We start from the raw sequence: 27,812 nt of genomic DNA on the forward strand, positions 1-27,812 counted from the left end.
ACACTCCTCCACTTGTACAGCTCTTTTTCCTGAGCTGCAGCCAAATGCAGAGGACCCTGTGGAGAACTCAGATACCCTAGAAGATGCTATAGCCAGAAGCTGGAAGGGTCCCAGGGTCCTGAGTAACTCCATGCATCAGAGAATCTTGATCTCCAACAACTCACTGGTCCATATTGGACTGTGGTGGGACCGCGAATAAATCTGAACTGTATTATGTCAGCAAGATTTGGGGTTGTTGCTACAACAGTTAACATTACTTTACCTGACAATACATACAGACAAAATATTTCTGACAATACTGGGGCTTAGCAGGAGTTAAGAAAGATATAAGTAAGCATTTTAAATAAAAGCTTTCTTTCTGATCCCAGGAAATTTGTGTGAGGAGACCTAGAGGGGAGTAGAAAGGAGAGTTATATGGCCATATATATGTCTCTTTAATCTTCCTCTCTAGGTATCATCTTGGAGAACAGCAGTCCTGTTAAATACATCAAAAGAACTGTTGAGGGTATCATTTCTTGCCCTAATCTTCATTTGTGACTCTGAGAGGAGATTTTCTTATCCTGATAAAAGATAGATCATGTTAACCTGGTGGGGCTCCATGTCTAGGCAGAGGGGAGCCCTGATATGTAGCTTTCCAAAGCATCCCTGGTTCCTGGCAGGTGTAGACAGAGCATGTAGTAGTAGAGTCTGACTGAAAAAGAGGCTAGAGGATTGCTGACGGATGGTAAGCTGTCTCTCTGGCATGAGCGGCCGAGGGGGTAACCAAGCTGGGGCCAAATGGAAGTCAAAGCCACATCTCACAGAAGTCTGGACGGACAGCACAAACCCAAATGAGGGCGAAACCACCTGAGAATACTAATAGGCTCCAATCAGACTGAGTCAAGATCGCAAGTTACCCCAGCTGCAGACTTTAGCTGAGAACCCTTTCACAGTAAGCTGCATATACATGAATAAAAGGCAGAAAAGTTTGGGTAGGAGGGTCCTAACTCTTCTCCACTCCTGGAAAGTTTTATAAGCCACCTCTTACAACCAATATGCCCAGACAACATCACAAGAAAAGAAATAGGGGATGGGAGCTACCTCAGAGAAAAACATGCTTACTCAAAAGATGAAACACCATTAATAGGCTGTTGAAATTACCAGAATGGATTACACTTTAAACAGGATTGAACACTGAGCGATTGTTTTTCTATTAGGTGGGAGATGGGGAGTTGGCCGGGGTCAGGAGTGGGGGGAATGGATAGTGACAGGGCTGGAAGCTCAGATTAGTTTAAGACAAAATATTCATGTTTTCTTTGCCTACCCGAGTTTTGATATGAGTTAAATTTGATGAATCTACTACATATGATTAAAAGAAAAGTGAACTAAACAATTTCAAACTGTCTGCTAAAACTCCACACACCTCAGGGCTCTCCTGAGAAAGTATGGCAATGACAGATTTTTGTAGATGGATGTCACTCCTTTTCTTTATTCGGCGGTGCCATGTTTTTTTAAAGTATAATTTCCCCACCTCTATTCTTGTGAAACATAACACACAAGAAGGAAAAGGGCATACAACAGTGTCAGGCTTTTCATGCTTTCTTCCTGAGCGTGGCCCTGGGAAACCGAGCTTGCCAAAAACAATGTCAGAAACATCAGCTGACTACAGTGATAACAACACACACAGAAGGCAGGTTGTCTGACAATAAAGTTGCCAAAAAAAGAAATTGCTGTACCTGTGGAAACCTTGAGTAGTTCCACGAAGGTGGTCCATGGCCCATAATAAAGGCAGTGCAGAGCAGCTAGAAGTTCTTCTTCTAGCCAGTGGGAGATTCCTGAGGATTGAGCCATTTGGCGTTGCTGGGTCACTCCAGGAAAGATACAAATCCTGCACTGGAGAGCAATGAAAGGTTTATCAGGAAGGCAACAATTACCACCACCACCACCACAGAGCACTTCCCTCTTCATACCCATCTTTAAATTTCACTTTGGTTCGCGATCGAAACCAAAGCCTGTCCCCTGATAACTGGCCACCAGATATAACTGCATGAGTAGAAAATAGCTACAGTAAGTCAGTCAAGTGGGAAGCTGTTTTGTTGCTTTTGCTTTGTGTGTTATCTCTGCGTTTATGTTAAGTTGTTTTTACCAACTCTTCTAACCATTGCTTGAGTGCACCAAAATGACCAGCTACAGTTTTAAGTAGTAGGAGGAGAGTCCAAGCAAGCTGGAATATTTCAGCGTTTAATTCTAAAATGGGTGTACAGTTTCTGCATGAGCCAGAATATTTTGGCTCATATCAGATCGTGTCTCTCATCCAGAGGATGCCAAAGTGTTCTTGGTAGGCTGGCTGGGGAAAGAGAGCACAGACAGCAAGAATAAAAATGGGATGGAAAGCCCCTGGGATTGATGGTAAAAGTTTGTGTAACACCATGTCCAACTCTTCAGAGTGACGCTGACTTGCCAGGTTTTCTTCCCTTTTCCCCTATCCTGTAAGTTTATTAGGAGGAGAGAGAGAATTAGGAGAAAACAGCATAGACTTAATGACCTCATTCCCCTGGTGAAGCATCAAGATCTGTATTGGTTCAGGTGTGCTACTCACTTGCAAAACAACCCAGGTCTTGATCTGTTTCCTTACTGTTTATGTGGTCTAATTAGTTTTCTCCACCAGAGCCTGTAAGCTTGTTTGGGGCAGGGATATTATGCCAGTCAGGGTCCTAACAGGCTGGCACACTCAGACTAGGATAGTTCAAGGAGGGTTTAATAGAGGAAGAAAGGTGGGCAGGGTGTCAGGAGACCACAGGGGAAAATACAGTACCCTGGGAGTAACAGACCGGCAGATACCACCCTAAGCTCAAAGAAAGCCAGTCCTAATGCTTCTGTTCTGCGGCCCTTCATAGAGCCAGGTGGGGGAGGGCATGCCAAAAAGAGGGAGAGAATGCTCTCTTACCTTCCTTGCCCCTCCTGCCAGGCTCACCCATGGGCTGAGCTCAAGGGGAAGCCAGAGGGCTCAGGAGTCCTGAGAAGCCCCCTGAGCACAGAGTGTGACTGAGGAGGGCTGAGCGGGGATCTGGGTGAGGCAAACTAAGGATCCTCAGCGCGGACACACTTCCCTTTCTCTTTTAAATCCACTGCACCTGCCATCAGTAACCAGCTGTTTGATTAAGAGGCTGCTCTTGGCACTTCAATGGCTCTTTTTCCTTATCTATATAGTAGCAAGGCACCTGCCTGCTTCCAGTCCCCACAGGAAAGGAATGGTTTATATCTATTTGAGGTGCCCCATAAGAACCTGACTACAGGAAAGATTTCAAAGCATAATTTAAACCAAAGCAATAACAGACCCCTAAAAGCTCTGATCAAGAGTCCTAAATAAATTCACCTTCTGTAATTGCCAGTACACATCTCTGTCCTCGACTTTATGAACCAACTCCAGCATCCTGGAGTTTACATCCCTCCTTGATCCATCTTCAGTAAGGAGTTTACTTCTCTAATAACACACTTCTCAACATCAGGCAGGTCCCAGAATGACCATCAAACAGAGGCAATGTGAACAGCTGGGAGTATCTGATGGTAGTAAACACAGATGTGCCTGACAGGACATTAACTGCTTAGCACGTTGATATAACTGACTTCCCAACGTTCGGCAAAGCTCTGTAGTCCCTGAGATGCTACTGCCTGAGTCTAATGATCGCTGTGTCCCCATCCGCTCTTTGGCAGTGTTTTCTGCTGCATTCGATGGAGTGCTTCAGCTCTGTGTTAATTATGAGATCAGCTCAAGGCCTGTGATTTAGAGCCTGGGCTCAGAACCCCTCCGGTAATTCAGTTCCCGTAAGTCTGTGTTATTGGCTCCCGAATTCAGTTGCTTAAGCTAATTAAAATATAAGCTGAAGAAATTCATTTCTTAAGCAAAATTAAATCTGATATACACACTGAATATTGCATCTTGTCATGTCCATGTTTAGCTCAAATCTACCTCTTACTGCTCACTTTGCAGCTTGAGAATTCCCATTTAAAGCAAATGCTTGAATTACTGAAGAGTCAGAATTGGCGTTTTTGAAAACGTTTGGTTATAAAACAACTTGGATAAAGTACTGAAGTACAAAAAGGATTTTTAATGTTCTTTCGTGGCATTATCAGCCAACCATCATCATCATGAGATGACAAATTGAGAGTCTCTTAGTAAAACTGGAAAATCCTTCAAATAACCTGTCCATCACATAAGAGAATGTTGGACCTGATAGGCATGAGATAACAGCACTGTCGATGAGGGGTAACCATAGCTCTACCCTGTCCTACCCAATCTACCTAACACCAGTGTCATGGATATTTGCAGTGTTGGTTGATAAAATTAAGAGCAGGCTTTTGCAAGAAGAAAAATCTTTTAGTTTTTTAATCCAAACACACACACAAACACATGAAACAAATACCACCTGGTTTCCAATCAACGTGTTCTGTGTCTCTTCCTGTCTAGGTTTCCAGATCTGATGGAGAAAAATCTCTGGGCATGGTCACTTGCTAGCATCTCTAACCTGAGCCAGTTGTCTTGTAAATGCATTCTTCAGGCACAAGCGATACTGACCAGTGAACTATACCACTGCTTCTGACAATCTTCTGAATAGCCTCAGATTACTGTTAACTGGTCAAGAGTGTCACTGTCACATAAAGCACTTGGCAAAAACCTTGAAAACTTTGAGTGCTATTTTCTATTAGAGAATTGGTAAAGTCAGGATGGTAGGCAGGTTTTCCCTCTTCGCCACTCTGATTATTCAAAGCAGTTATCTGGAGTAACGGTCTCAGAGGGAGTTTGGGGTGAGTCCCAGGTTCACTGGAAAAGAGGGCAGGGTTGGCTGGGTGGTCTTGGAGGTAAGAGGCTAGCTATTGCATCATCCTTTCATCGGTCAGCCTCTACTTTCCATTTTCCAGGTGCTGAGATAAATGAATAAATGAGTCATACTTTCTTGAAGTATAACTGTGCTTCACAAATCATATATGTGATGATTCTATTATAATGATTGTATAGATATGTATCTATACATTATATATGTATATATAACTTAGCACATAAAATTCTGGAAGAATTCATAGAATTTGGCTAAGTTTAAAAAAGTAATTTAATTTAATGTTTGTTTTAAACAAACCTAAGTTTATAGTAGAGGTGGGAAATATGACAAAATTCCTATAGTTGGAGAATAAATTAGTTTGGAAAAATTATGCTAGAGTGTAGGGTTGCAGAGATAAAAACAAGCTGGTCCTTACCCTTTAAAAACTTGAACTTGGGACTTCCCTGGTGGCGAAGTGGTTGGGAGTCCGCCTGCCGATGCAGGGGGCGCGGGTTCATGCCCCGGTCCGCGGGGATCCCACGTGCTGCGGAGCGGCTGGGCCCGTGAGCCATGGCCGCTGAGCCTGCGCGTCCGGAGCCTGTGCTCCGCGGCGGGAGAGGCCACGGCAGTGAGAGGCCCGCGTACCTCAAAAAAAACACAAAAAAACAAAAACTTGTTTCTTTTTCTCCTTTTTGTTTTTTCGGTACACGGGCCTCCCACTGCCGTGGCCTCTCCCGTTGCGGAGCGCAGGCTCCGCACGCGCAGGCTCCGCACGCGCAGGCCCACCGGCAGTGGCTCACGGGCTCAGCGGCTCCGCGGCATGTGGGATATTCCCAGACCGGGGCACCAACCCGCGTCCCCTTCATCGGCAGGCAGACTCCCAACCACTGCGCCACCAGGGAAGCCCTCTTTTTCTTTGATTTCAACCAATTTCACTCTCACATAGGTATCAGCTATGGTTTTGAGATGAGTCAGTTTAATCAACGACTAGTGTTCTTTGGCTGTGAATGATATGGCAGCTTTGTGAGTCCATAAATGAGTTGTGGGTACTCTGGAAGCACGGTAACTTCTGTACTTCATCCAATGATTAGCTGGCTCCAGGGATTTGTCATCAGTTCCCAGAGTGCAGAGTCACAGTGGTTATCATCCTAGGGAACTCTCAGTAGGCCACAGTGATAAGTTATTAATTTAAACTGGGAATTCTAGCTATTAAACAGTTTGAAATACTTGAGTCAACCCATTAGGGTACTCCTCCCATTGGGAAAAGTAAATTAAGATCAGAAAGCTGCTTGGTGATTAATGAATCAAAACAAAAGGAACTGAATGGTTTTAAGAGTTTGGTTCCAAGAGATTTTTTTAGAAGTCAATCAGTTGTTTGATTTGAAACTCTCTCTCTCTCTTTATGTGTATGTAATTTTTTTATCTTACACCAACTGGAGTTTATCATACAGTTATGTACTCAGGTTAATCTAAATAATAATCCCCCCTTTTTGGAAGAAATATAGTTACACATAGTTGTTTTTTTTTTATTTTTAATAACAGCATTTAGTACTGGTAGTGTGGGATAACATAAACTTTAACTCAATTTCAGGAGATCCTCTTGACCCTCGCTATCTTGGATGTTGTGACAGGAGGGAAGGTGTGTGGTGTCCAGGCAGAGATTGGTGAGGAGATAGACTGACATGCTATTAATGAGACCAGTGTGGTGGATGTGATGGAGGGGCAGCAATGGTGTGAGGAGAGTCATAAATGCTCCACCAACCCTTCCCTGATCTCTTAAAGAACAGCAATTGGGCGGGAAGGTAAGGGTGCAATGGGTGCTGTCGTAGGCAGCAGGAGGCCAAAGGGAATGGAAAAACAGAGGCAGGAAATCTCAATGAAGGAAGTCTGGGGCAAGATATCAGACCTGGGGCTGCATAAAGATACTTCCAGTTCTTAAGCACAAAACTAAATACTTGCCCTTCCACACTCTGACATACCGTATGTTCTTAAACATAAAGATAAGAGTAATATGTAAAACTAGTAAAGGATGCCTAGAAAAGTAATATATATATTCTCATGATAACTACATCAATTCCTTTTAAAAAATACAAAATAGAAACTACTTTCAAGAAATGCATGTGCTTGGTTTGACTTGTAGGTGTTCAGTAATGCTAGTCTCTAAGTATTTAGGATAATTCTGACTATTCAGAACTCAACTTATTCAGCCTTGTGAGGTTAAGGTCTACCCGTGGGTTCACCATTGTATACCCAACTGGAAAATTGTTCTGAGCACTGTAGGAACGAATAAATATTTGTAGCTGGACAGACTGACAGATTAAATCAATCCTATATCTATTAAAAGGAAATTTTACCAACTCATACCTATCAAGTTGGGGTGAAGTGCAAAAAGGGGATATGCTGTCCAGTTCACTACAAGGGCTAGAAGGTCAATAATACATCTTATTTTCTATAGCTTTTGACTTTTTAGGTTTCATGCTTTTGGAATATTTATATCATTTTCTGATAGCAGTCTCTAATTGCCACCTGGTTATCCTTTATTAAATTAGTTTCAATCAGACTATGTCTGGTGTTTACTTTCCCTTTCCCGTTTTTCTTCCTTGTTATGTAGCTGGCTCTGTGAGAGGAGCAAATAGTTATCTAATTTACAGCAGTATCACCAGAGCCTGGCACAGAATAAATGATCGACATATATTTGTTGAATAAATGGATGATAATCGTCTCCTTCTTTCCTTCCCCCTTTTCTCCCAATTGGAGCCCTCTAAATAAGATCACCATAATGTTTGTCATTGAAACCAGGATTCTTTTTTTAGAGTGAAGGGAGGTGCTGTTGATATACCAGGACAAAGTCAAAATCTGAGATTGTCGCACACAAACTGGGACATATGATACTCTGCTTTGAAAGGTCTCTTCCATTCCCCCCACCCACCGGGGCTTTCTCAATGATAATGAGCAAACCATTTTAGATAGTAGATGTCAGGGATCAGAAAATTTCATTATTGCTTTCACATCAAACAGCCAATAGATTGCCAGTGATGCTTGCCTTTCTCCCAAGACCTTGACAAGTTCTCTCTCTGGCTATTTACACTTTGTTTTGTCTGTTTGTTTTTTTAAGGATCTGTTGTTATTAGGTCTGGCTTCCTGGATGAACCACAATTTCTTGATCCTATACAGTCTTGCTATCTGGTTCTCATTTCCTAATCATTCTGTTTAGTTACTGTAGACTTCCTATCCCAAGCACTCACCTGAGTTAACTATCTGACTTCTGTGATTCTCCCCAACTCCCTTGGAGGCTCCTGCTGGAAACTTCTAGCCCCCCCGCTTTTTTTTTTTTAACAGGCACCAGACAACAATGCAGATGAGCCAGCCTAGATTGTGGCTGAAACTGTCACCCTTCAAATGTGACAAGGAAGCTTCCCTACTGCTCCCTCCTGCCTTATATCTTCACTTTGTCTGGACTTGGAGACCCACACCCTCAGCTTCAAAAGGAATGCAAGCCACTCCTTACCAAGTAGGGTGGCTTTCTTTATAATCGCTACCTGTCATGTAGCAGAATTTGGAAAAAAATTCCACCAGGTTACGTTGTATGGATGATTGAGGAAATTTTTCAAGCGAGGATCATGAAGAAGATAAAGTCTGTAGTTTCCTTCCTCTCGGCACTTCATCAAGAGCTCTAGACAGTCTGGGTAATCTGCTAGACTAGAATGGATTTTCGTTCTCCATTCTTACAGGGTAGGCATGAGAGTGACAGTGTTAATGGGGGTGCAAGCAGAGTGTGAGGGTGCCGGGCAGTCTGAGTTTACATCATAGCTGTTTATCGGAGTTGTCTGGGAAGGACAGCTTCCAGAACTAGGAATCTTCGTGCCTGTGGGAAATTGCCTTTGGTCCTGTTAGACTGAGGGATTCCCTGGATCCATGGGAGGTTGAGTTGTGAGCACTGCTTAAAAACCAAACTGTAGATGGTGTGTTATTCACATCCCCTTCCATCGTGCTGTACGTGCAATCAGTCAGCATGACTACAACTCATCACTTTCAAATGAAAATGCAACTAAACCTAGAAGATTTCAATCTGAAAAACACATTCAGGAGTTAGGCCTTTCTATTGTTTTATTAGAAAGGAAACTCCATTGCTTTCTTAATTCCCTTTTAATAAAGGTAGTGATAAAAGTAATACGGAAATGAAAGATGATGGATGGCCTGTAGGTACCTTATTTGACAACTGAAAACAGACATATAAATAGAAATATTAATCAATGCTCTGGGCATAGTTCAGGTGCTAAGCTGTGGAATGTAATACATCCCAGAGCATAATTATTATTTTTATGGATATAGTGGCCCAATGCACTCCAAGCAATTGCGTCAATAAAATCTTCTGCTAGAGTGGGTTCAGCACAGGGTTGTACTACTTTTCTGCCAAGTGAACAGGTTTGGTTTTATATTGGATTCATGGTAATATTTTGAGCAGTGTGTCTTGGATCTTCTTCATTTTAAACGCACATTTGAAGACACCTGCATTTAGTTCCCAAGTTGGACCTTAGCTTTGTTCTGGACATGTGCCTGCTCACACCAAAAAAGGTGTCAATTGATCTGAGCCATGTGATGCTACATAAAATCAAGCTTGCTACAAAAATAAATTGGCTGAAACAAATGCTTTCTTCGGAAACGTCACTACTGAACAAGAAATAAAAGAGATTTTGTTTTTCTTCTCCTGAGAATAGTGGATTACAAATAATTTTTTTTTCCTGGTATTAAATTTTAAATATAATTTTTCTACAGAGTTAACATTTATTTAAGGCACACAAAAAAGTAGACTGAAATTTCTCTTGTCTAACAATGAATCTTCAGAAAATAATCTATTTTAATGTAGCCCTACTTTGTAGGAAAAAAAAAAAAACTGCATGAGAAATCATGGCAAAGAGTTTCTTTTTCCCTCTGGGTTGTCATATTATCAACCTACTGTCACTAATTACATTATATTCTCCTACTTTGCAAGCTTAGATACTTCAGGCTGGTTCCTAAAGGATGATAAAATAAATGTTCATAGGTCATCAAGAACTTGAGGAAATAATGGAAATGCAAAGAACTCTGTCTTCCACATTCCCTAAAAACGTTTTTTCTACACACACCCAAACAGCATTAAAACATTTACTTCCCCCAAACAGAGTTCTGGCTGTCATTGTCAGGTTCAAAACACTGACTCAACTGGGGAAACAAGTCTGAAGCAAAATGTTATCCTTACACTCACTATTGTTTTTTCATTTCCTTTCTAACAATGTTCAATAAAATTTATTGTGAAATACAAAAAGTTTTAATTTTCACCTCTCTGGCTTTTCATTGATATATGTTTCCACTCTGTGGTTTCAGCAGATTTGATTAAAAGAAGATAATATCAAATGAACTATAAATGGCAAAAATTTAAAAAGAAATGCACTGGTAATCTTGTATATCAGAGCTATGTCTGTGCAACTTGCAAACATACAGATGTAAAGACAAAAAATGTTCCACTATCCAGATGTTAATTCTGAAATAACTTTAAATTTGGGATGTTTTGTCTGTACTGTGCTAACCAGCAAGTGTTTCTGAGTGTATGACTGTTCATACTGTGTAGGAAAAACAGATGGATAATTTGACAGCACCATTCATTTTTTTTTATCCAGATGTTCTGCCATCATGTTGGCAAAGCCCTTCCACTGTCTTAACAGTTGATACTTGATATAAACTTCAGATCAGTATACTAGTTACATCTGGTGGTTTTCCCTGAAAACCTCCTGACTTTTTAACTTTTTAATTATTTAACCATTATTATTCTGAATAAGTAATTAATCTGACACTGGGTAGCTTATTATGTACTGTTAAAATGTTAATGGAGAAAGCAAGGCATAATACGCACACACACACATAAATATATACGTGTGTATATATGTATGTGTATATATAGAACATTGTATAGTTTTATTTCATATACGAATCCTATTCTGTAATTGTTTATGCATTAGTGATTGGAGATGACACTCTGGCATATAAATAAACAAGTAGGTAAATATATATATATATTATATATATATAGTAGGTTATATATATACAGCTATATATATAACCTAAACTATTACTCTTATACAGTTTCATTTCAAGTGTACTTTTGAAGGGTATACAAAAAAAATCACATACCTCAGGCTTATTTGAAAATGTGTTATTTGTAAGGAAATAGGATCTTTATACAATTTTAAAATTCTGAAAATTTATAGCTTGTGAAGTTCTTTTCTTCTTCCACAGTAATGACATGCATCACTTAGAGTAGGAATTTTAAACTAAGTGTATTTTTTTGCATTTCTTCAGAAGCTCCAACTTAAGTATTATTGTGACAATAAATATCTTTGCTTCAAGAACCCTTCATAAAATGTAAGAGCTTTTAACATGAAATAAATAAATGCATTGTTCTCCGAGATTAGGTGAGTGTCTTTGAAATATAATGTGTTAGAATGTTACCTGAGTTTGACATAGCATGGATATAAAATGCATTGTGCCACTCAACTTACCAGCAGTAAAACTGATTACCAATTCTAATCGTTGTCTGCATGGTGACAGCATACTGAGATGGAGATGTTGAATATTTTAGTTTGTGATATTATCATTGTTGTTTAAAGTACTGACTACGTGTTTTGAAACCAATAGAAGTAATTGGTATGCATGTAAGAACTAGCAGGCTGAGCACATCATTTATTTATAGACTCTTTTGATGTAACTCTATGGGGAAAAAGTTAATAAAACATGGTTCAAAGACAAATTTACACTCACCACTATAATATGACATAAAGCACAAATTATTGTGCCAAAAAAACCTGTTTTCTAGTGAAACCCATCCTTTATCCTCAAGCTATTCAGCAAAGCAAGAAGAATAGGGCTGGGAGGAAGTAAGAGCTACGCAGGTACTGTTAACTCTTCAAGCTTTTCTGAAGCAATTTGTGACGCTTAAAATCCAGGTACTAACAAAGAAGAATCAAGAAATATGACAGAGTTCCTAAACCTTCCCATTTGCTCCCATAAAGTATACTAGATTATGGTCTCATAGGACAGGTTCACCAAGAAGTCAGTATCAGAAATGGAGAAGGACGAGAAAACATATTTAGGAAGTAACATGATGGCCTCATCTCAAAGGTCAGACATAGAGGAAGGCACTGCTGTACACCACCCTTTTGCAGCAAGGATACTGGTAAGCTTAGTCTCTATTCAAACAAAAAAGCACACTTTACAACAATATTAATTAAATGCCTAATTATGGTCAGGCAACTGCTGACTTCAAACTTCATTTGTTTCAGGCACAGTCAAAGCTTACACCAATGTGCTAGAAAAATATGAAACTGCTGACAATAAAAAAAAAAAAGTGTTAAGAATAGTGATGTAGGCAAGATGTGGACAAGCCAGAAGGAAAGAGGCTGCTACACACAGATGAATATCTGTGGAGGATGACTGCCCTGTCTCATTTGCATAGTAGAAGCATCTCTCATCATTGGAGACCATGAGGAGGAATGAAAATCAGAAGAGTTGGGTTTTGGCTTTTGACTTTTACCAACAATGGTATAATCTTCGGTGGGATTTTAATGCTTCTGGGCCTTGTTTTCTTTATCTTGGACTAGATGGCTTCTCACTCTCCTTTTAATTCTTGATTCCATGATCCCTTCTCTGAAGAATGTTTTTGAAGTGGGGAATTCTAGGTCCAAGAAGTAGAAAAGATTGGCCTGATTCTAGGGCTTACAAGGATGATCTCATTTAAGTTTTCCAACTACCTTGTGAGATATTTTATTTCCATTTTTCAGATGAGTAAGTCAAGTTGTCATATACAACTATAATGAACAGAGTTAGGATTTGAACCCAGGCAGTTTCAGTCCAGAGCCTGGGTGCCTATATCAATTCACACTACAGTGAACGTCTGTGCTAAACTCAGACTCCTCTGCTTAACATGACACCTACATTTTGTGATTGAGTGACTAGCCATGGCGGGGTGGCTAGCACAGTCAGGCGGCTAGGATCAGTCTGAAAAGAGATCACTTTCATCTATGGATTGTTTCTACTTCAGATTTCTTATTAATGAGAGTCACCATGAGAAATCCTGGTTCAGTTCAGCTAAGTAGGGAAGGAAGATGGGATAATCTGTGTTTTTCCTCTTCTGATCGTTTCATCTCTGTAGCTGGGCTTCAGTGTTTAAAGCTTCCATGGAAATAGTACTTAATTTAACCAACCCCATGCTGATTAAGCAGTACATTATAAACTCCAGCTTATGTTGAAATTCCCATTAATGTGAACCTTAAAAATGAGAACTTGAGGTTTCAGAATGGCCATTTTTGGCAAAAATGTGACTGTAAAAATAAAAGCCAATAATCAGAAAAATGCTTGACATTTCTCCTTCCTACCTATATCTATGTGCTCCTGCTAAGACTGCATTGCTGCATAAAGAACTCCCATTCCTCCATCACCTGCAGCATGCTTCTCCCTGGCTCATCATCTTTATAGCCCATTCACAATTTCTGTTAGTGTAAAGTACACATCTTGTATGTCAATGGCTATAGTAAAGCTAAACAGGTAAAATTTCATCAGCTCTTACCAAACACTGGATATGAAAGATGTATAAGTCAGCTTGGGTTGCTACAACAAAATACCATAGCTTGGGTGGCTCAAACAAAAGACATTTATTTCTTACAGTTATGGAGGCTGAGAAGTCAAAGATCAAGGTGCTGGCAGATTTGGTTCCCAATAAGAGTTTCTCTTCCTGGCTTTCAGACAGCAACCTTCTCACTGTGTCCTTACACGATGGAGAAAGACAGAGCCCTGCTGTCTCTCCCTCTTCTTATAAGGACACTAATCCCACGTGTCATGGGGGCCCCACACTCATGACCTCATCTAAACCTAATTACCTCGCAAAGGTTCCATCTCCAAACACCATCGCACTGGGGATTAGGGCTTTGAGATATGAATTTTAGGGGAACATAAATGTTCAGTCCATAACAAAGGGGCAATGAAAAATTCTCATCTTTTCCTCCTCTGGATGGAAATGGCATCAGTCTTTGTAGAAAAGGAAGCACTCTTTCTTGCCTTTCCCATTGACTTTTATCATCTCTTCTTGATATTTGGTAATTTATCTCCCTAAAAATGCACTTTGCCTAGTTCTCAGTAGTGGTAATCCAGACTAATGTTGTCTCAGTCTAGCTCATATTTCATGCTATTGTGATTTTCAAATTCTCACTCTCAACTAAAAGAACAAGTTTCAGGAAAATTCATGAACAGCGTGTTTACATATTTCTTGGTCTGTGGTTAATTTATCACGGGTGAGGGAGAAAATTTAACATTTTAGAAAGGATAATTTTTCTCAACTAAAAATAATTAAGTATGTACAAATCTTAGACTCTCTTATGTTAGAAACATAGGTTCTTAATAAATATATATTTATTAAATGAATAAAATAAGGATGAAAATACTTCAGTTAGCCAAAAGATTTCAAAAGTCTCCTTCCAGTTTTACGGAAAGTGAGTGAATAATATAATATATAGTCAGAAGTCAGAGAATTCCTCATTTTTTCCTATTTGTGTATCTACTTTATCCTTTTCTTTCTTTTTCTTCTTTCTTTGTGGTCATAGACTACAGATTTTTTAATCTCTTTTATAAAGATGCAACTTTATGGAACTTAAACTTCTTCCCTTCTGCCTACATCATATGATACAGACAAGAACTAACAAGTAAGTGAACCAGGAAGCCGAGAATAGAAAGGGAATGACAGTCTTTCAGTGATCTTTCTCTTTCACGTTTATGTTTTCCCTGTCTACAATCAGGGTCTTCTGTTATATAAGATCAACTGGATAATTTTTCAAAACCAGATAATTGGACAATGATACGACAATGAACAGAAAAAAAAAATTTCAGAGAAGCCACTTCTATAGGCAGGTCATTTCCTGGTTGCTTTAAACTGTGGTATGTTGCAAGATCTATTCAAGACATTTCTCATAATAACTGCTATAAATATCAAATGTTTACCATGTGCCAGATATACACTGAGGACTCACATATATTATTTCATTGAAAACACAAAAGAACCTAAATCTGTTTTTCATATGAGGATCCAGACCCATCTATTAGAACAGTTTAGTAGATTATGACTGGCATTTTTCTAAAAAACAATAAATAAGATTAGAAAAAAAGCTTTGTGAATCACATATAATAATGACAAATACAGCTTCTTAAAATGTTTGTTTCAGTATATGTGTGAATATTTGTGTGTGTGTGTGTGTTGAGTCATAATGTAAAATGTATTTTTTACTGATAGAGATAGTTAAAAAAACTTCAAAAGCCCTGCCCCATATGGTACTATTATATTAATTTTTAGAGGAAAAGCAAAAAGATGCAGCTTTATAACTATAACTTCCGAAGTTCCCAAATGCATTAGCTTCCATAGAGTCTCTAACAGTGCCTAAGATAACGTTATTGTTTCCCGTTGCTTCCTGCCTCTCTCATGGTTTGCATTTATATAGCATCAAGGCAGCCCTACCATAGGGTGATTAAATCTCCTCAGATCAGGCCATCTGTGCCATTGAATAAGTGAGATACTTCAAATAAGTGAATGATGAATTCTGCTCCAGACTGTCCCATAAAATTATAATAAAAATAATAATGAAGTGCTCTCTAATAAAAAGGAAGTCGTTACAAATACTGTGCTATTGATTGCAAAGGGCAGTAATTTTAGAGGAGCTCTTTCATCTGTGTTATAAATCTCAGCAACCAGTGGAGAAAATGTCAGGATTTTAAAAGCAAACAAACAGAAAAAAAAAAAAAATCGGCTCACTGCTCATCTTTCATGCTGTTTTGAGTAAAACTAAGGTAGCACAAATATTTAAACAGATGGCTCAATGATATGCTTTTTTCTTTGCTAATCATAGTTATTAAAGCACTCACTTTATTTTTATTGTGTTTTAAACGGGCAGAGGAAATCTGAGGCTGATAATGACCTTTGTACATCGTGCTGCAAATTGATTTTGATGACCTTTCACTCCGCAATAATTAGGCTGGCTTCATGCACATTCATCTCCCTCTCTCTACTCTCAGGGCGCATGGTGCAGTGTTTTTTCCTGCTGTCCCTCAAAACCCCATTCTCCTCCCCCTCTCCCAGCTTTGTCTCCATCATCGCTGTACTGGGTTCTATCTTTTCCCTGAAAGCCACAGATTCTTGAATAAAGAATGAATAGAGGTATTTAGAGGCTGACAAAAAAGAAGAATAGTTATTTTACTGATGTTTTGAATGATCAAATATCTGAATTGTCATGTAATTATGACCATTACAATGATGTCATTGCCATAGTCATTTGTCGATTGTGTACATTGTGTTGAAGACTTATTACCACATTGAATTATAACTCAGTAGTTTAATGAATTTTATGAGGGTGTTTCTTTGTGGCTAATGTGAACAGATGGTAGAAGTGGAAAAGAAATAAACTATGCCTCATTTTCCTTTACGTTTTCTTTGTTTTTATGCTCTGAAATTAAGAACATCAGACTAACACAGTTATACACACATATTTTAAAATCATAATCTTTAAAAAGACAATTGTCAGATATCCCCCTATTCTGTATTTTCTGCTTTCTTTAGACTTACTATTTTTTTTTTACTTTTTTTTTCAGTGAAATATACATACCATATAATTTGCCATCTTAACCATTTTTAAGTATGAGGTTCAGTGGCATTAATTACATTTACAGTGTTGTACAACCATCAACATTATACATTTCCAGAACTTTTTCATCATTCCAAACTTTTAGACATATTTTTAAGCAACTACATTTTTAGTCTATTAGGGAACTTCTCTTTTTCTTCCTTATGTGATATTCATTAAATCATATTCTTAACATAACTGTTTATACATGAACCCTCTAGGCCTAAGGTTAATTATAAATGTGTTTTCTTTAGGACTACAGAATTCCAAAGAATACTTTATTGAGGAATAGTAGTACAAGAAGCTTTACAGGTGATAATAGCTAACATTTATGGAACATTTATTCTGAGTGAAGCCCTAAGTTAATTTATATACATGTTAAGGAGAAAAATTTGACAATAAAACGTTGCTTAAAACATTCCCTAAGGTAAAGTGGATGTTATTATTCAGTTGACCTTTCTTACAGAAATATAACAGTTGAGTCTTTCGTGTATATGTGCACCAACGCACAATAAGTAAGATCATAGGCAAACTGGACCCGGTCTTAAGAGTTTGCAGGGCCCAGTGTTACTCTGTTCCTTTCCTCACTAATAGCCTGCCTTAAACTCGGGAAACAGAAATCAAACTATTAGTTTTAAATGGAGGGAAGTTAATACAGGAAATCACGCACACAAGTGAGGTAAATGCTGAAAAGACAACAGGAGATTGCCAGGCAACGTAAGTATTACCCACAATAGTAGCCATTACTAGGCTGGAGGACCAAAGTGGCAATTCAGTGGTAGGGGTGCCTGGGGTTGGGAATCATCTCATGGAAGCTGGAGACACAAAGGAGACAGAGCCATTGTTGGAGACATGCACCCATGAAGAGAGAGGAGGAGAACTATTCTGATTTCTCACTTCCTCCTATGTTTTAATCTCCCTACATTTCTTCTGTTGGCCAAACCCAACCAGAAGCCATCTGACAAGGTAGCCTGAGACACAGCTTGGTGGGAAGCCACCTCCTCGTGACAGAAAAGAGACCAGGAGAAGGGTAAGGAAGAGACTTAAGGGCAAATCGGTCAAAGACTGGCTTTAACTTTCCAAATCAGGAAATGCTGAACCCTTCTAACAAAGGCAAACAGAGGAAAATATAGAGAGGTTTATGGATGCCTGATGAGTCATGAAATAAAGAGCTGTACTTTGAGAAAACTTCCCAAGGAAGCAGACGCCTCTCACCTTTGTAATCCTTGATTCCTTTCTTTTCCTCATTTCTCACATTATATAAGTGAGTCTTATCTGCACATTCTAAAACATGTCTCCCATCCAACTACTTTCACCATCTCCACTGGTCCCACCATCATCTCTCACTTGAATTTTTGCAGCAACCTCCTAACTGGTTTTACTCTTTTAATTTTTTTCTCGTTTAAAAAATTGAGGCAAATTTTACATACAATGAAATTCACAGATCTTAAGTGAGTTCTAATGAATGTACCTGCCTATGTAAACAACACTTTAATCAAGTATAGGACTTTTCCATTACTGCAGAAAACCCCCTCATGTCCATTCAATCTAGTCAAACTCTACCTTTCATAGGCAACGACCACTTCACTTTCTAACACCATGGATTTGTTTTGCCTGTTATTAAACTTCATATGAATAGAATCATACAGTATATATTCCTTCACGTGTAACTTTTTTCACTCTTCATGATGTTTTTGAGGTTCATCCATGTTGTTGTGTATCATTAGTTTATTCTCTTATTAATTTCTGATCAGCATTCCATTTTGTGGATATACTGCAATATGTTTCCCCATTTCCCTGTTGATAGACATCTGGACTATTTCCAGTTTTTTGTTATTATGAAAAGCTGTTATAAACTTTCAAGCACAAGTCTTTTTGTTGGACATATGTTTTCATTTCTCTTGAGTCAATTCCTAGGAGTGGAACTGATTGATTGGTAAATGCATGTTAGCTATAAGGAAATGCTAAACTATATTCTGAATTGTTTACATTATTTTATACTCCCACCACCAAAATTTGAGACTTCAAGTAGCTCCACAATCTTGAAAACATTGATATTGCCAGTATTTTAATTCAGCCATTCTAGAGCGTGTGCAATAGTTTTCTAGTTATTTCACTGCAGTTTTAATTTTCATTTCCCCGATAATGAATGACTTTGAGATTTTCATGTGCTTTTTGGCTGTTCATATATTTATTTGTTGTTTTTAAAATGAGTTTTAGTAGTTCTTTATATATTCTAAATGCAAGTCTCTCTCTCTCTATGATTATATATACATATATACTTTCTTCCAGTCTGAGGCTTGTATTTTTATTTTCTTAAAGCTGTTGTTAGGTTTTAATTTTGATGAAGTCAAATTTTATATTTTTTCTTTTATGCTTAGTGTTTACTATGTTCTCTCTAAGAAATTATTGTCTATCCCAAGGCCCTCAGGATATCCTGTTGTTTTCCTCTAAAAGTTTTAAGGTTTTAGCTTCTACATATAAGTCTGTGATGCATCTTAATTTAATTATTTTGTGTATCATTTGAAATGAGAGGTCAGGATTCATTTATTCTTTCATACATTTATCCAGTTTTTCCAACACTATTTGCTAAAAAGACTTTTCCACATTAAATTGCCTTGCTTCTTTGTTGAATAACAAAGAGACCTGTTTACAAACATGAATATTTTTGGGTCCTCTGCTATGTGTCATTGAGCTATTTTGCTCTCCTTATTGTCTATCACTTTCTTGATAGTATACTGTAGTTTTGTAATAAGTTTTGCAAACAGATAGTGTATGTCCTCCAATTATCTTCAAGGATATTTTAGTTTTTTTGCATTTCCTTACAAATTTTAGAATCAGCTTGTCAATTTCTACCTAAAAGCCTGATTAGATTTTAACTGGCCTTGTATCATACATCAATTTGGGGGAGAACTGACACTTTTACAACATCGAGCCTTCCAATCCATTAACATAGCATAATTTTCCATTTATTTAGAAATTCTTCAATTTCCCTGGGCAATGCTTTGTAGTTTTTGGCACAGTGTCTTACACATACTTTATGTTTATTTCTACACTTAAAAAATACATTTCTGGTGCTATAATAAATAGTATTTGGGGTGATAAGCGTTCAAGAAAGTTCCCAAAGATTTTCACTTCTCTGTATGTTCACCCTTGCGTATGCATCCCCACTGAATAAAGCTGACCTGAGTGACCAAGAGGACATCGTGGGGATGACTGACTGGGACTTCAAAGGCTCAGTCATAAAAGAAACTGTGGCTTCTGCCTTGATCTCTTCTGGATCATCATTCACTTTGGAGGAAGCTACTGCCACATCATGAGGACCCCCGCGAAGCTCTAGGAGAGGCACATGTGGTAGGGAACTGAGACCTCTTGCCAATACCCAGCATCAACTTGCCAGCCATGTGAGTGAGCTTCCTTGAGAGTAGATATTCCCGTCCAGCCTTCAGAGCACTGCCGGTCTGCCTGACATCTTGACTGCCAGCCCTTGAGAGACCCTGTGCCAGAATCACCCAGCTAAGTTTTTCCCAAATCCTTCATCCATAGAAACTGCGTGAGATAATAAATGTTTATTGTAGTTTTAAGTCATTACATCTATGGCAATTTGTTATGCAGCAATAGACAGTAAAACACAATATTGTTATTAAGTTTTATTTTCCAGCTGTCTTTGCTAGTATATAGAAATAACATTGATTTTGTAATATATTGACCATGTATCCTGTGACCTTGCTAAATTCACTTATTAGTGCTAGTAGTTTGTTTTATAGGTTTGTTAGAATTTTTAATGTAAACAATCAAGCCATCTGCAAATAAAAGTTTTACTTCTTTCTTTCCAGTCTCTATACCCTCCATTAATGTTTCTCCCTGCTGTAAGATAGGACTTGAAATACAATATCCACTAAACGTGGTCACAGCTCAAATCCTTGCCTTGTTCCCGACTGAGCGAAATGTTCAGTTTTTCACTGAACACAAGTATGATGTTATCTGTAGTTTTTTATAGATACATTTTAGATTGAGGAAATTATCTATCTACAGATTACATTGTTGTTGCCTTTTAAGGAAATTATAAGAAGAAAAAAAATATATATTCTCTTACATTTATCCACATAATTACCACTTCCAGAGTTCTTCACCCTCTTCTTTCATTTGGTATTATTTCCCTTTATCCTAAAAACAAACTTCAGCATTTCTTACAGGCAGATCTACAAGCAACAGATTCTTTGGGCTTTTGTTTATCTTTATGACTATTTTACATCACTTTTTAGAAAAGTTTTCTTCAGAGTACTCTGCACTGTCAACACATTTAATTTGCTCACATTTCCTCCCACTAGAAGGTAAGTTTTATGAGGTCAGAAGCCTTGTCTTGTTTACTTCTGTATTCACTTCACCAGGAACTGTTTCTGTCACAAAGCGTTGGTCAATTTGTTGGCAGAAAGAAAGAGAGGAAGGAAGGAAGGGAGGGAGTAAGGGAGGGAGGGAGGGAAGGAAGGAAAGAGGAATGAAAGAAAATTAATTGGAACTGCTATGTATGGCCTCTATGAAAATATTTGGGTTTGACAGTGTTTCTTGAAACATCAGCTGTATTCATCTGGTGTTTGAGTGGCACAAATTAGTTTGCTTACAATAGCGAAGCAAAATATCTGGCAAGAAGGAGGTAAAGGAAAATGCCAATTATATATAAGCCTTCAAAAATTTATAACACATTTAAAAGTACAAAATAACAATTTTTATTACAAACTTGCTGTTACATACATATATATGTGTGTGTGTATATCTGTCTATAGATAAAGAAATATATTCCCTATTTTATATTCCATATAGAGTATATTCATTGAAACCTTGTAAGTGTAAGGGAAGTAGATAATCTTGATTATAAATACTTAAATAGTACTAATATATAAACAATCATCCTTAAAACGAGGTATAGAAATTACTGGCACTTTTCATTTTAATACTGGCACATTTTAGAATGTGCATACAGTGACTCTGTACTTAATGACAAGAGAATATGAACATGGCCTGGGAGGAAAAAATTGGTAGAAGAAGACAAGGATAAAGATGACAGGCTTAACATACGAAGGGAGTGAAATAATAGGCATCCAATATGGTCGATTGACAAAGAAATTTTTGATGAGAAGTATTTTGAAAACACCCACAGTTCTAAATAACTATTCTAAGCTAACAATGAATTCTTAGCTTGCAAAAGGAAAAGAACTCCTAAATAATGTCATTTATATTGTTCATAATGTTGATTATAAATCAACCAAGAATTGTCAGCTAGAAAAGATCAGGCTTAGAATGAGCAGTGGTAACATATATTTTTCTAGAAAAGAAACGTTATGGAATTCAAATTCTGAAGTTGTAGGTTCTATTATTCTGAAGAACAATATTCCAGGACAAGACTGGGAATGTTGAGGTCTGGGTCATTTAACAGGTGCCTGGGAAAAATGCTGTCCCATAAGTTGTACAGCCCCTTCTGTGGATAGAGATGTCAGCCAGGTGAGCTAACAGGGCTAATTCATCCCTAATTCTGATGTGAGACAATGTTTGACAGAGCATGTGGTGAGGTCATGAGAAGATTTTAAAAGAAAACGCTTGGTGTGGGCCAACCTGTGAAAGGTAATTGATATCAAGGAGTAGGTTTTTGGAGACAGGCTTAGGTTCAAACCTACCAATGGTGACCATTCTCCTTTGTTGGCTGCGACAGTACTTATTTGAGCCTGCTGTTCCTTTCACTCTCAGAAGTGTCCCAAGTTATATAATAAATTATATGATTACCTAGTTTAAATGTCAATTCTGTTACTTATGTGAGAACTCAGGTGAGTTATTTACGTTTTCAAGTCTCAGTTCCTTACTTTTAAAATGAGAATAATCATATGTAATTCTTAGGCATGCTGAGAGGTTTAAATGAGATATTTCAAGAAAGATTCTGCTTGTGCCTGACGGGTTAGTTCACAGCAAACTGTTATTTCCTCATCACCTGTATCCTTTTCAATAAGATAATTAAAGCCTTCAGTGATATGACCCCAACATGCTTTTTTTCTTCATTTATTGTAAACTTCATCTGTCTTAAACTTCTCAACCTTTTCTCTCAGTCTTCAGCATGTTATTTCTTAGCTTGAAATGCAATCTTCCTCTTTTTTTTTCTCATTATCTTTAAATTCTTTTTACTTTTTAAGGCTCACTTTTTCTGAATATCTATAGCTAGAAATAATGTTTCCTATATATAAACACACCTTTTTAAACTTTATGGCTGTCACTCTTTAAAATTATTTAAATATTTAATGAACTGATACAAATTTTTATATTATTTGGATCTACTCCAATTTTTTAATTTATTAGGTTGCACATTTTTACATTATTTAGATGCACCATAATTTATTTAATGAATCTCCTACTGAATGATATTTAAGTTGATCCCAGTTTTTAGATTATTATCGCATTTTAATGTAACTACACAGCATTATAGCTGTATTAAATTATCCTCTATTTAAAAATCAATTTGTCAGGTTTTTTTCAAAATTAAGGATGTTAATTTTTTTTGTCATGTGTTTCTTTCTTGTTAAATGTCCTCTGTTCATAATGTTATAGACTTTGCTGAAAGGTTTTGTTTTTTTTTTTTTTGCGGCCTCTCACTGTTGTGGCCTCTCCCGTTGCGGAGCACAGGCTCCGGACGTGCAGGCTCAGCGGCCATGGTTCACGGGCCTAGCCGCTCTGCGGCATGTGGGATCTTCCCAGACCAGGGCACGAACCCGTGTCCCCTGCATCGGCAGGCGGACTCCCAACCACTGCGCCACCAGGGAAGCCCTGCTGAAAGGTTTTTAAGTGCTGTTTAAGTTATCAGATTTATGGTTTCTGAGTTCTGTGTCTGCTTAAAAAGATCTTCTCCATCCTAAAGTTATAAATTAATTCAGTCATGTTTTCATCCAATATTTTTATGGCTTCACTGTTTACTTTAACTCTTTGATCCATGTGGAGTTTATTTTTATGTAAGTAGTGTTTTGAAAATGTGGCTTTACTTTTTCCAAATGACTATATAGTTGCCAAAGATTTATTGAAAAATTCACCTTTATACCCACTGGTTTGAGATGCTCTTTTTGTGCTACTTCTCATATGTATTTGGGTCTCTTTCTGAACTCACTGTCTTCCGTTGATATTTCTGTGTATTCCTGGGCCATTATTAAAGTTATATGAATTAGAGCTTTAGCATATGTTTTATTATCTGGTATGATTCTTTTTTTTTTTTTTTTTTTTTTTGCGGTACGCGGGCCTCTCACTGTTGGGGCCTCTCCCGTTGCGGAGCACAGTCTCCGGACGCGCAGGCTCAGCGGCCGTGGCCCACGGGCCTAGCCGCTCCGCGGAATGTGGGATCTTCCAGGACCGGGGCACGAACCCGTGTTCCCTGCACCGGCAGGCGGACTCTCAACCACTGCGCCACCAGGGGAGCCCTGGTATGATTCTTTACTCTTCTTCTTTAGAATATTTCTAGCTAGTTTTATGGACTTATTTTCCAGACTAATGTAATAACATGATTTCATTTCATAAATTTTAGAGGGTTTTTTTTACTTAATATTTTAACAATATTGAGTCTTTATTTATAAAAACAGGATAGATTGCATTTTATTGAAGGATTTTACTATGTCTTTCAAAAGATACTGAAAAATTTGCACCTTGTAATCACCTACAGATTCCTTAAAAAGTTGGTTTTGCAATGATCGTTCTGTTTGGCACTATGATTGAGATATTTTCTTCCATTATATTTTTAATTGGTTATAATTTATATTTAAGAATTTACATTTACTAACTATGTAAATGTCTTCATTTGTAATCACTTTCCAGTTCATTCTCTTTTTAAATATGGAATCATATTTTCTGCAAGTAATATTTTACCTTTTCTTTTCAAAAATTGATAGTCTGCTTCAGATTAGTGCAATTGCTGATGGTATTGCTCATCGGGGTTCAAATTCAAACACTGTCAAGTTAATTAAATGTTCAAATCTTCAGTTTCCTCATCTGTAAAATGCAAGAATAGTAATATAGTTGACCCCTGAACAACACGGGGGTTAGGAGTACCCACCCACCCTGAAGTAAAACATCTCTATATAACCCTCTTATTGTGGTTCTGCATCTGAGGATTCAACCAACTGCAGATCGTGTAGTGTTGTAGTATTTACTATTGAAAAAAATCCATGTGAAAATGGACCCATGCAGTTCATGTTGTTCAAGGGTCAACTGTACTTATCACACAGGGGTAACATAAAGATCAAACTGGTAATGTGTGTAAAGCAATTAGCAACATACCTAGAATATGATACACTCCCCCAAATGTTAATCATTGTTTTATTTTTCCTCAAAGTTAACTGAATAGTCTAGTATTTTATTATCATCATTTAATAATACTAACAGTCATTTTAAATGACTTTCAGTGATGATGTGTGGAATGGCCTAATGGTCTATTTGTAGTGTATAGATTATAGTATAGTAAGCATAGAGTCTAGATTTACCAGCGCAATGATAACATGCAATTCTATTGTTTTAAATAAAGGCAATAAATTATTGTGAAACTAAATGGCACTTAATTTTGTATTCCTGGCAAGATACAAGTTAATTCATAAAATAGAAAAAGAGTGATGATAGTGGGAAGTCTTGTTTTATATTGATTATAAACATTAATAAAAATATTTACCATTTCATATTTGTATCATAGGTATTTATTTATATGTTCTAACTTCCTTGATAGAAAAGGTAATGCTCAGTTGATTCATCTACATGGTAAATTTGGGCAGCTGACAACCTTCTTAAGTGCAATACCCAAAGTAGGCATTCAATAAATATCCTTTGAGGAAAGGCATGAATAAATAAGCTGCACCATCAAGAAATAAATAGACTCATAGACAATATATTTTTCCAGATTCCACAGGGTCCAAGCAGATGCAATGGAAACTTTGTATTATCCCCTCCTCAGACGACAAGAGACAGTATCATACTTCATCTTTCCCTAATACATGTAATATTCTTTAATAGAAGAAAGATACTTAATCAGGACCCACTATGTACAAAACATTGACTAGAGGTTTGAAATATTAAATGTTCTTTCATCAAGGAAGATTTTTCCCCTTAACGTACACACGTTAAATCCTACTCTAATCTGTTAATTTTTTTCTTTCATTCACAGTGGAAATTGTAGCTATCTTGCTTTTACTATAAAACCCGATTTATATTCTTCAGCTAAATGCAGAGATTTCATTTGTGAATGCTCAGTGATTTATATCATTGTTTTCCTTTTCGGACAAGTCACTGCAAAATAATTTTTTTCAAGCAAGATGGTATTAACCTTTTCTGATTGCGAAGTCTCTCTCCTAGCAGTATCAATACTACTTTGTCATTTCTGTCAGTTATTATATTACATTTGATAAACAAATACAGCTCCACATATCAAAAACCAAAATGACTATTTTGAGGATTAGCCTTTTGATAATCATCTACAACAGATTAGGCAGCCTCTGTAATATTTCAAAGAATTGGCATTTTTCCAGTTGATACTGATATTGGGATTTGAGTTAATTGCCAGTGCATCTCAAATAACAGAGCAGGTGCTAGTAGAAAGAACATTTCCTGTATTTTCATTGTTATTTATAGTCAGAGCTCTTCTGCACTAAACCCTTGAGTTGGCTTTTTAGAGCCCACTGTATAACAATTTCATTCACTTTCATGTCAACAAGCTTTGGCTTGATAAATTAAAACGGAAAAAATGCTGGCTAAAGCACCGGGGCCCTACATAATTCATTTTGCTGCAAGTTTCTGGCAGCTGCCCAAGAACCACCTGCTATCTTCCTAGTGTCCTTATCATTTTCCCATCTGGAAAGGGCTGAACCTTACTTACACTGGGGAGTTAGAGGCCTGTGCAGGATGCATTCAAAGGCCATTAACAATCACAACTCTAAAAATCACCATCTTTTTTCAGGCAAGGTTAACACTAGTCCATAAAATAGATGGGAAGGTCAATATTTTGTTTTTATTTAAATAAATATAAAGCAATTGCAGGATTTCTTTAATGATGCAGAACTGCAGATAACCTGAACCATTATATTTCTAGACTTTGTGGTCTTCCTTAAAATTATCCAAAAGTAACTTTGAAAAGCCCATTCTAAATTAAGCAACTTCTAGTATTAGTTGTCAATTTATTGTTAAACAAAGTAATTCATTCATTTATTCTTACTTTATACAACTGGATTTCTTTTAAGGGGACTTAGGTAGGATGAAAATTTTAGTAATTATTTTAGCAATTAACTACCAGAATGCAAAGGTCATTAAAGAAAAAAAAAGTAAACATATTTTTGAAAAGAGGCTAAATGATAGTAGAATCAGGGAAAATGTTAATATTTTATTTTCTCAAAGTTTTGAAATTTACAAGTAGCTTTTAACTAAGACTATATGTCGATTAAAAGTAAATTAACTTTAAAACCTGATCCTGACGAAGCTTTATTACCCTAGAAATTATCAGAGCCTGAATATAAGGCTGTGAGTTCTAAACAGTTACAATTTTTAGAAAATGCAAGTTCCCTTATTACTAGATATTTAAACTAACAATTCAAGCTTTCAACAGCTAACTTATCATGCATGTTGGTGACTGTTAGTTTTGTCTCCAAGGTGGAAAAATATGTAGGGATGACCAGAATCCTTGACCAGCCACCCTTGCTAGGCTTAAATGAGTGCACTCCAAGCACAGTGGGCAAAGCCAGGCAGATGCTCACTCCTTCAACAACGAGAGGCAATACCAAAAGAAGTCAGATGGAATCCCCATCCCCTGCCCCAAATAGTTAATTTGTTTAGGAAATGCTGCCACTTGCAAAGGCTCCGGAGGGCAGAGAAGTCCAGAACCTTGAACTTGAACCCTGCCTGATGCTTGAAACACTGAGAGGCTGTGGAGGTAGAGGTAGGGAGGAAGCTGCAATTGCAAAATTTATATTTACGGAAGGGGAAAATTTGTATTCCGCTTAGTAAGATGCTTATTTTTAAAATAAGCACTGGAAAAAAAAAAGCCTCTGATGGGATTTTGTTTATACAAAGATAAAGCCTAGATCTAATTCTGGAATGGAAACTGAGAGCTAAGAGTCTGTGAATAATAACACAAGAGGTTATCTTCACTGTGGGTAGATTTGAGGCAGTGGGGATAATTACACACCCTGGGTGGCATAGCCCATCAGTCTCTTTATGGGAACCAAGACTTTTGGGGTAAGTCAAGACTTTTGGAGCAATAACTCCAGGGTAAGAAGAATACAGTCAGAAACCCTCCCCCTGCATGGGAGATGGCCTGAATCCT

At 37.6% G+C, this 27,812-nt stretch overlaps 1 protein-coding gene across 8 annotated transcripts in view; it reads right to left on the reverse strand.

The window, feature by feature from the left end:
- Positions 1-27,812, reverse strand: part of ZNF608 (zinc finger protein 608) — a 744,094-nt gene that overhangs the window by 576,838 nt on the left and 139,444 nt on the right. For 3 of the 8 annotated variants that reach the window (XM_029216087.1, XM_029216082.1, XM_029216085.1), the window contains exon 2: positions 1,716-1,872. The gene's annotated coding sequence lies outside the window, so the exon portion shown is untranslated. Of the gene's footprint in view, positions 1-1,715; positions 1,873-1,949; positions 2,017-2,926; positions 3,038-24,379; positions 24,437-27,812 lie in introns of those variants that run through there. The other 5 variants (XM_029216092.1, XM_029216080.1, XM_029216086.1 and 2 more) reach the window with 4 other exon arrangements.

The sequence above is a fragment of the Monodon monoceros genome, unplaced genomic scaffold (genome assembly GCF_005190385.1).
Source record: "Monodon monoceros isolate NGI ecotype Baffin Bay Population unplaced genomic scaffold, NGI_Narwhal_1 Super_Scaffold_12, whole genome shotgun sequence".
Taxonomy (NCBI): domain Eukaryota; kingdom Metazoa; phylum Chordata; class Mammalia; order Artiodactyla; family Monodontidae; genus Monodon; species Monodon monoceros.